The sequence below is a fragment of the Triticum urartu genome, chromosome 6A (genome assembly GCF_056163025.1).
Source record: "Triticum urartu cultivar PI428250 chromosome 6A, HENAU_Tu73, whole genome shotgun sequence".
In the NCBI taxonomy this organism is placed as follows: domain Eukaryota; kingdom Viridiplantae; phylum Streptophyta; class Magnoliopsida; order Poales; family Poaceae; genus Triticum; species Triticum urartu.
In genome coordinates this window covers 491,467,724-491,476,187 of record NC_141878.1, presented here as the reverse complement: position 1 = coordinate 491,476,187, position 8,464 = coordinate 491,467,724, and the positions used below count along the sequence as shown (strand labels likewise).

Below are 8,464 nucleotides of genomic sequence, written 5' to 3'. Positions count from 1 at the left end.
ATCCGGACACGGGACGAAGTCTTCAATCTCGTATCTTCATAGTCCAACAGTCCGGCCAAAGGATATAGTCCGGCTATCCGGAGACCCCCTAATCAAGGACTCCCTCAGTAGCCCCTGAACCAGGCTTCAATGACGATGAGTCCGGCGCGCAGTGTTGTCTTCGGCATTGCAAGGCGGGTTCCTCCTCTGAATAAACCATGGAAGAGTTTGAATACAAGGATAGTATCCGACCCTGCAAAATAAGTTCCACATTCCACCGTAGAGAGAATAATATTTCCACAAATCTAATCTGCTGACACGTTTTGGCAGCATGACATCACGCCATGGCCCGGTAATTATTTGAACCGTTTTTCTTTAACCAGCCCCGCACATAACGCGAGGCGGTTTCTTGACACGTCTTGTCAAAGCAGAGATCGTGTTCCCCTTATTGCGGGATTCTCATCAATACGGACGTGGGTAACCCAACCACGCCTTCAATTACGGCGCTTGGGGGATAAGCGAGTTTTACCAGGCTAGTGGGGGCGCATAGTTTAGTCCGCCCTTATAAAGGGATAAGATCTCACCTTTTTCTACCCACACCTTCTTCCTCCTTGCTCATCCATTCTCGCGCACTCGAGCTCCAGCGCCCAAGTCCACATCCTTCTCCTCAACTCTCTCTTAAACATGTCCGGAGCGGGAGGCAAGTGGATGGCCTCCTCCGTCACAGAGGGGCACATCAAAGGGGTTTCCCCTCCATCCATTCGTCCGTGGACTCATGTTCTATTATGGGGTGGACTTTCATGATCTGGCCCCAAATTTCATCCTCAACATCTTGGCGTTCATGTCGTGTGCGAGGCCTTCCTCCGCATCCGGCCCCACTTCGTCATATGGCTGAAGACCTTAATTACCAAGCCGAAGGTAGTAGGCAGCCAACAAGCAGAATGCAGCGGAGCCATGATGGGCAAAATGCCCAACGTTACATGGCTCGAGGGCTCCTTCATGGAGACCATAAAGGGGTGGCAGTCGGGGTGGTTCTACATCACCGAGCCGCGCGACGCCAACTGGGCGGCGGCCCCCGAGTTCCGATTCGGAATCCCCACGCGGCTCACTTCCTGGAAGGAGAAGGGCCTTTCTTGGGGCTCTTCGGTGGAGCTGGACGGACTCCAGAAGTGTATCCGGAACATGACAAGCAAGAAACTTAAGCTTGTCAACATAGTCCAGGTCATGCTCTTCCGCCGGATCCTCCCGTGTCAACAATGAGATTTCAACTTATGGGAGTTCGACCCGGCCCAGCACCAGACTCTACACGAGCTCTTCGACACGACGCATAAGGATGTCTGGAGGGTGCTTTTCAAGGGCGCCGAGGTCCCTCCTTCTCTTACCGAGGACCGCGGGCTAAGCGCAAAGCGCCCTGTGCATTCGGTAAGTTCTGTACATCTGGTAGGATATTTATTTCGCATAGCTTAACCATGTGCGGGGTCTGAGCTCCCATGCCTTTGACAGGACTGGGTGGAAACATCAGAGCAAATTAACTGTCCAGCCCCTCTGCCCGAAGACCCTACGGACGCTCTCCTGACGGAGATGCAGACTCCGGCTCCTTATGAGGTGCCGGAGAAGACCAAGAAGAAGGCCAAGGGAACCCGAAAGAGTTCCCGGCGCCAGGTGGTATTGGACTCATCGTCCGATAACACCGAGACACACTCCTCCCATGAAAACTAGGAGAAGGAAGACGAAGACTCTCCTCCTCCAGCCGGGGGGACAACAAAAGGAAGGCCGCCCCAACCGGGGAGGCCGAAGGGTCCAAGAAGGGAAGGACTCTCCTTCCGGACTGTTCCACCACCGCCGCCGATGGCGGAGACGAGTGGCTGCTCAGGGCCAAGCCCCTGGCGAAGTCGTAAGTATTCGGATACCAGAGTAACTCATAGCATACTTTTGTTGCACTGCTTCTCCTAACATCGAATATGATTATGTAGTCCGCCCCAAGCCCGTATCGACGTATCATCGTCGGACGGTTCCTTGGACTCGTCAGACATGGATAGTGATACACTTCCAACCGCCACCTGTCCTTGCCCTACGGACAATGCCGAGGTACTGTCTCAAGGGGCACCGAGCCGGGGGAGATAGTCCCGGAGGCGCCTCAAGGCGACCTTCCGGACTCCAGGAGCAAAGGGAGCAAGGCTCCTAGGGGCTCCAAGTCTAGCCCGCAGCCAGACACTGCGCCGGAACCTCCAGTGGTTCCGGACTCGGGCAGGCGGCCCCCTTCCAAGAGGGGCAAGCCGTCCATGCCGGTGACCTCTGTCCATCCAGAGGTATCGGACGAACTGCTGGGAGCGCTTAGCAGCGCTTCCATCGACAAAGAGCACCGCACTATTATGAGTGCGGTGATCACGAAGGTTCAGTCCGCCAAGAGCGGACTGACTGAAGCCTGTACCAGCCTTCTAACAGGCTTTGAGGTAAGTATTTAAAATATAAGAAAAATATTACCGCATAGACAGTAGCCCCTGATGCTTTGTTTGGTGTTCACAAAGAAAAGCCGAATAGAGGATCGAATAATATCTACAGGAGTCTAATATAAGTATGTCTGTATGCGTATGCAGGCTTCGCTGCTGACCTCTGCCGCACTGACTGCGGAGGTCGCCGCACTGAAGCAGGACTTCGAGCGGTCCGAGAAGGAGCTCGGCCTTGCCAAGAGGCAGCTCGAGGAGAACAAAGGTAAGTAATACCTTGTCTAAAAAAAGAAAATGTGGTTGCGAACTGACAGGATCATCATGAATGTGCCAGGGGCCACGACCGAAGTGGCGACCCCGAAGCAAGCGCTGTCCGAGGCCTAAAACAAAGCGGCCAAGGAGCGCACCGAGCAGGAAAAATAAGAGGCACGGGTGGGTGAGGTGCAACAAGAGCTCCAGGCTCTCGTGAAGAAGCAGGAAGCTTTGGAGCTTGACTCGAAGATGCAAGAGTACGAGCTTGCCGCAGCCCTCGAGAGCACAAAGCATGCCAAGGTTGAAGCCCAAAAGGCCCTCCAGGAAATTGAGGGGATGAGGAAGATAGCGGCGGGTAAGGCATTCAATATGCAAAGTAAGCATGTGAAAGTAAATTACTTGTTACTTACCCGAGTCCGGAGCTCTCCAGGAGCATTCACAGATTTGCCCTGCAGCATGTCTGAAGCCGCAAAATATTACCAGGCCGAGGAGGGAAGCTCGATGGAGAAGTTGTTCTAGTCTTAGTATACTGGGACCGAACATCCGATGCCTATGAGCGACCAGCTAAAGTAACTGGTCGAGCTGCACAAGGCAGCCGAACAGGCCATGAGGGGCCTTATAGTCCGGATGTGGCCTGGCGACTCCCTTTCCAATAGCTACTTCGGCTGGTGAGGCGGCTTGTGGATGCTTGCCCACGACTGGAGGCCATAAAGCGGTCCGTCTGCATCGAAGGTGCACGCCGGGCTTTTGCCCATGCGAAGGTGCACTGGGCCAAGATGGACGCCGAGAAGCTGGTGAAGGAGGGGCCGCCGCAGGGCAAGGAGCATCGCCACCCTGAGATGCATTATGAGGGTGTCCTGAAGGGTGCCCGTCTTGTGGCGGACGAGTGTGCGAAGGATGTAATTTTTGAATAAACTTGCTCGTGTGATCCTGTATTATGAAAACTTGTTCATATGCTCTATGCAATGCTTGTTTGAATTTAAAATATTACCTTCTGTGGGCTGTTTATCAAATCTGAGAGATGGCCAGTCGTCGGCTTCTGCCCCCATGCCACGAGTGCTGGGGTGTTCGGAATAAACCTGAGCACTCTTTTTCCCATTGTTGGGTCCTTCGAGGGAGGTGCTTAGCACAACGAACAAGGCAACCAGACTATAATGCTTTATCACTCTCACTTAGCCATAGAAGTCTACAATTTTAAATTTTGGCGAAGCCCCTAGTATTCGGAAGGCCGAATTCGGGGCGCTATACACGCCTTAAGCCAGACAAAGCCGACTCCTCGTTCTAAGCGGCATAAGTCTTTAGGGACTCGAGACCTCTCGAACAACGACCAGCTCTCGCCTTCATGACAGTCAGTTTTAGCTTTCTCTACTGAGGTGCTTAGCCCTGCTGAACCGGGGCACAATCGCAGTAGTTCTCCCAGTGCTACCTTAGCCGATATAGCGGAACGTAAGGTACCAAAACATGGGAGCCGGGCAAACCCAACTATTGACCCAAGACATGATTCGGAGCTGATGCATATAATGCTATAAGTTCGGGGTGCCGCACTATCGAAAGTGTTCGGACTTCTCACACCGTATTATGGGGTAATGCTTAAGCTCCTGGCGTATTGGCCGTACCAAAGTGTACAGGTGCTGAATGTCATGAATGAACACACACACACATATATATATAGAAAGTCTATTAGTAACCCTGGGTGAAGACGCTCCCCTCCGACGCACCTGGTCTCGGTGTGGTTGTCGCACCACTCCTTTTCCCGGCCAATGTATTTCATTTTCCATTTTTATTTATGTTGCTTACGGTTTTTTTGTGGACCAAACCCACTCCCCGCAGTTTCTGGACCTATTCTAACTGCAAACGGGGCAAGCGATGGGAGGTTTCGGCGGCGAGCGGTAGCTGCGTGCGGCGTTGGTGCGGCCCCGTTTTCCGGCGGCGGGGTCGAGGCGGGTAGTGCTGAGGGAGGCTTCGTGGCTGGTGGTGGCCTCCTCGGCCGGCCGCCCCGCGGGAGGCTTCGCGGCATGGTGGTTAGCCTGCACCTTGCGGGTAACCTCGACGACGTTGATCACTATGGATAGCTCGACAAGTTCACCGAGCAGGCATTTTTACCTCCGCCATGTTGTGTTTCTCTCTCGTCTTGAACGACGGAGGCAGCGGTTCAACCGCTCGGTGATCTCGGTGTGCATAGAGGAGGGCTGTGTGTCGCGGCGGCAGCCAACAGGAGATGCAGCGGCTCGACCTCCTCTGTGACCTCATCTCCAGTTGAAATTGACAAGGCTGCCTCCCTGAACTCGCGCCGGCTGGAATCAATTGCGGCCTAGGTAACTCAGCGCCACTAGAGCTTCAGGTGCCTCACAAGTCACAAGGTTAGGAAATTTTATTTACTTGTGTCGCCCCAACCTAGCTACAGATCCTGTCAATTTTCCTCTAGCACTAGAGCTTCAGGTGCCTCACAAGTCACAAGTCACTAGAGCTTCAGGTGATTCTCGTGACTGTAGGAGCATTCTTGATTGTGAAATATGATCATTGCTTCAAACTCTCCATTTCGTGCATTTAACTATTCGATCCAATTATTTAATATTCTTTAATATGGTGGATCAGAATAGGATAAAGCTATGATGATTGTGTGATTGATTTTTACCTGAAGTTGTGAATGATGGTTTAGTTGTAGGAGCTTGTCTTGGTTAATTCAATTAGTCCTCCCCCGGGGACCTCCTCCCCCCATGCGGCGGCGCCGCGCCGCACCGGGGCCTCCCCGCCGGCCCCCCCCCTCTCCTCCCCGCCGAGCCTCCCTCTCCTTCCACCGCCGCCGCCGAGGGCATCGCAGGCTAAGCCTGCGGGCCGCGGCGGCGGCAGCGGCAATCTTCCTCGGCCGGCGATCGGATCTGGGTGGCGGCGACCCACTGCGGCCGATCCAAGTGCGATGGCGCAGGCCGGTGGTGACCAGGGTTGTCGTGCTGGTGGCGGCAATGAAGAGATCACGTCGGCGGCTAGGGTGTCCGATCTGGATCCCATTCGGATCTGGATGGTGGTTCCTCGAGCCGTCGTGCGCATCCTTTGTTCCGGCACGGCAAGCGGCCTCCGGACTAGGCACGCGATACGAGGACGTCGGGGGCTCCGGCCCTTGGCGTGAAGGTGGTCGGCTAGATGGTTGTGGATTCTCGCATCCAGTCCCGGCGTACAGTGGGGAAACGGGGCTGCCGGTGAAAACCGTGCTATGACTCGTGTCATGGCGGGCGATGGCGGCGTTTTTGCGTTGTTATCTTGTTGAAGACATCGCCTCTGCAGCTTTTGTCGACTTGCTTGCGCTGCTCTGGGTGAAAACCTTGATCCGGAGTTTCCGGATCGGACGATGGCAGTGCTTTTGGGGCGTCGTTTTCCCTCATGGGGGCATCGTTTTTTGAGCAGCAGCTGGATGCAGGACCAGAGGACGGATTCTTTGGTGGAGCGGTGCGGCATCTCACTCATTGATGGCGGCGGGTCTCGGCGGCATGGCGCTGTGGTGACTCTGCGTCCGATGCACGGAGATGGACTCGCACAGGAGGGTGACGCGGTCTGGCGTCGTGGTGGCGTCGACGGCAGCTAGACCGGGCAACATACATGCAACAGTACAGCTCTGAAGATGGATTGGGGGCAGGTGGCTGCGGCGGCCTCAGACCCGGCAGGCGTCCTAGTTGAGGAGTGCGCCGGACTAGTAGGTGACCCATACCCGGCAGGCGTCCTGGATGGGACCTCAGGTCTTAGATGTTACGTTTGGCTGCGAGATCTGTTTGGTACTAGGCCCAGACTATCAGCATCCTTCATCTATTGGATAGGAGTAGTGACACTTTTGTTGCCTAGACGGTGGCTTCAGTCTTACTGTTGTATGACTTTGTAAGGTCTTGTGTGAATAATTAATAAAGTGGCTGCATGCATCGTCTAGATGCAGAGGCTGGGGGTCCTCCTCCATTTCCAAAAAAAACTGAAAGAAATTTAAAGGAGGCCAATCAAATTCTTTGTTCTGTCATGGTATTCTGAAAACCAACTTGCAGCTTGGTATTGTAAGGGAAAGGAGAGTACGCATTTGCTACTGGTCTTGTTTGCTTTTGTAGTAAGAAGTTACAACTTTTTTATGTTGTTACTTTTTTTGGGGTTTCAAGCGAATCGTTGTTTTCAAATTCAGTGTCAATTATATTTTCATGGGAGGCCCATCTGAAGTGCTTACCTCATAGAACAAGCCTCCGAGGCAGAGTCCAATTTTGTGTTTGAGCCCTCAGAGCTCAATTTCTACAACTTCAACACATATTCATGTATAAGCAGAATTGTGTTCTTTAATCCACTTCACATGGTGCTCACTAACTGTTTGAATGCACCAAGGAGCTGATAAACTGCAGATTTTTAGTGTTTTTTCCATTTATGTTGCTTATGTAGCTCAAGCCTAAATTCTGCAAGCTTTTAGTAGTTAAGGCTGTCTTACTATTTTCATTTGGCTTTATTTGTTTCAGAAATCAAAAGTTCTATCATCAAATTTTAGTCGACGAGGTAAATCCTGCTAGCCACGTGTGTCATGGCGGCGGCGGCGGCTCGCCGCCACCATTCCCATTTCATCTTCGCTCTGCAAGGTAATAGAAGGAGGGCTCTAATGGGAATGATGCTTGCCACCCCCACCTTCATGACTGCTCCAGATCCATTCAAGGTGGTCATCACTGTTAAATCGTCCAGCGAGCTCAGTACCGTCCTACTCTCCCTAAAATGCACAGTTGCAGAAACAACATCTATTGTGCACCAAAAAGGATAATTGCCCATGTGTAAAATGAGATTTATATATCAAAAGTTTTTGTCTGTTGATATTTTGGCGGTTCTCTTCCCTTCTGCACTGCTGCTGGAAGTGATGAGAGAATTTGTGCATACAGTTGTGGTCATTAGTAAATATATCATTCGAGTTGAAAGGTTGGAGCGTATGCATTAACATTTTCAAGTGGATACTTTGGTACTTGATTTTATAATCATTTGAAATCCGAATATCACGTTGCATTGTGATATTTCTAACTGAAAATTTTCACTATTAGTTATGCATATTTTGGTGGAATTTCTAACACTGTTGTTCTTTCAAGCATATAATGTTCTTTAGAAATTTAATAGTTCATACTGGAATCCTTTTGAATGTATAGTTTTATTATGTTTTCAAAATTTTAAGCAGATAATGGATGAACATGTTTTTTTTGCATCACCATGCTTTGTATCTAGTTTTACAACATCACCATGTATAGTCTGTGTTTGTGTTTGTTCTAGATTGTCTGCTGCACACCCAGGTGATTGCGTCTCGTATATCTCTTATGAAATAGAAAGTCTCTGATCACCAAATCCGTATAGGTCATAGTGAGACATTTCTCAGAAATACTACTCCGGTATGCGGCACAGTTTGGTAGTTCTATGTACACTGACTCACTGACCCGTAGGGTTTTCTTTATTTTGTAGTACTACATGTGTGCAAGAATAAATAAAATGTGGTCGTCTCCGTAGACTTTTGAGCTGTTCCAATTTGTATTAGATCTGCAATATTTATGTAAGTTCAGTTTTTGTTATTTTTTTAATTCAGGTTGGGAGAGTATTAATATTGATAGTAGTTGTGGTTCTGGTTGGAGTAATTTATCATACCACCTCACCTAAGGATATTTGTGTCTAGCTCAATCAAGTGTCATATCATTTCTTTCAGGCTTACAAGCTCAGCGGTTCGTAGAAATCTGCAGTTTTTAGTTAAGTGGTTAGTGTTTAGATATTCTTGTGATAGATCATCAAGACATTCTGGCTTT

At 50.8% G+C, this 8,464-nt stretch overlaps 1 long non-coding RNA gene across 1 annotated transcript; it reads left to right on the top strand.

Annotated features, from left to right (window-relative positions):
- The first annotated feature begins 4,399 nt into the window (after window positions 1-4,399).
- Window positions 4,400-7,600, top strand: LOC125514333 (uncharacterized). Its single transcript, XR_007286349.2, has 2 exons — window positions 4,400-5,038; window positions 7,157-7,600. It is a non-coding gene; the product is annotated as an uncharacterized LOC125514333 (long non-coding RNA).
- Window positions 7,601-8,464: the final 864 nt, after the last annotated feature.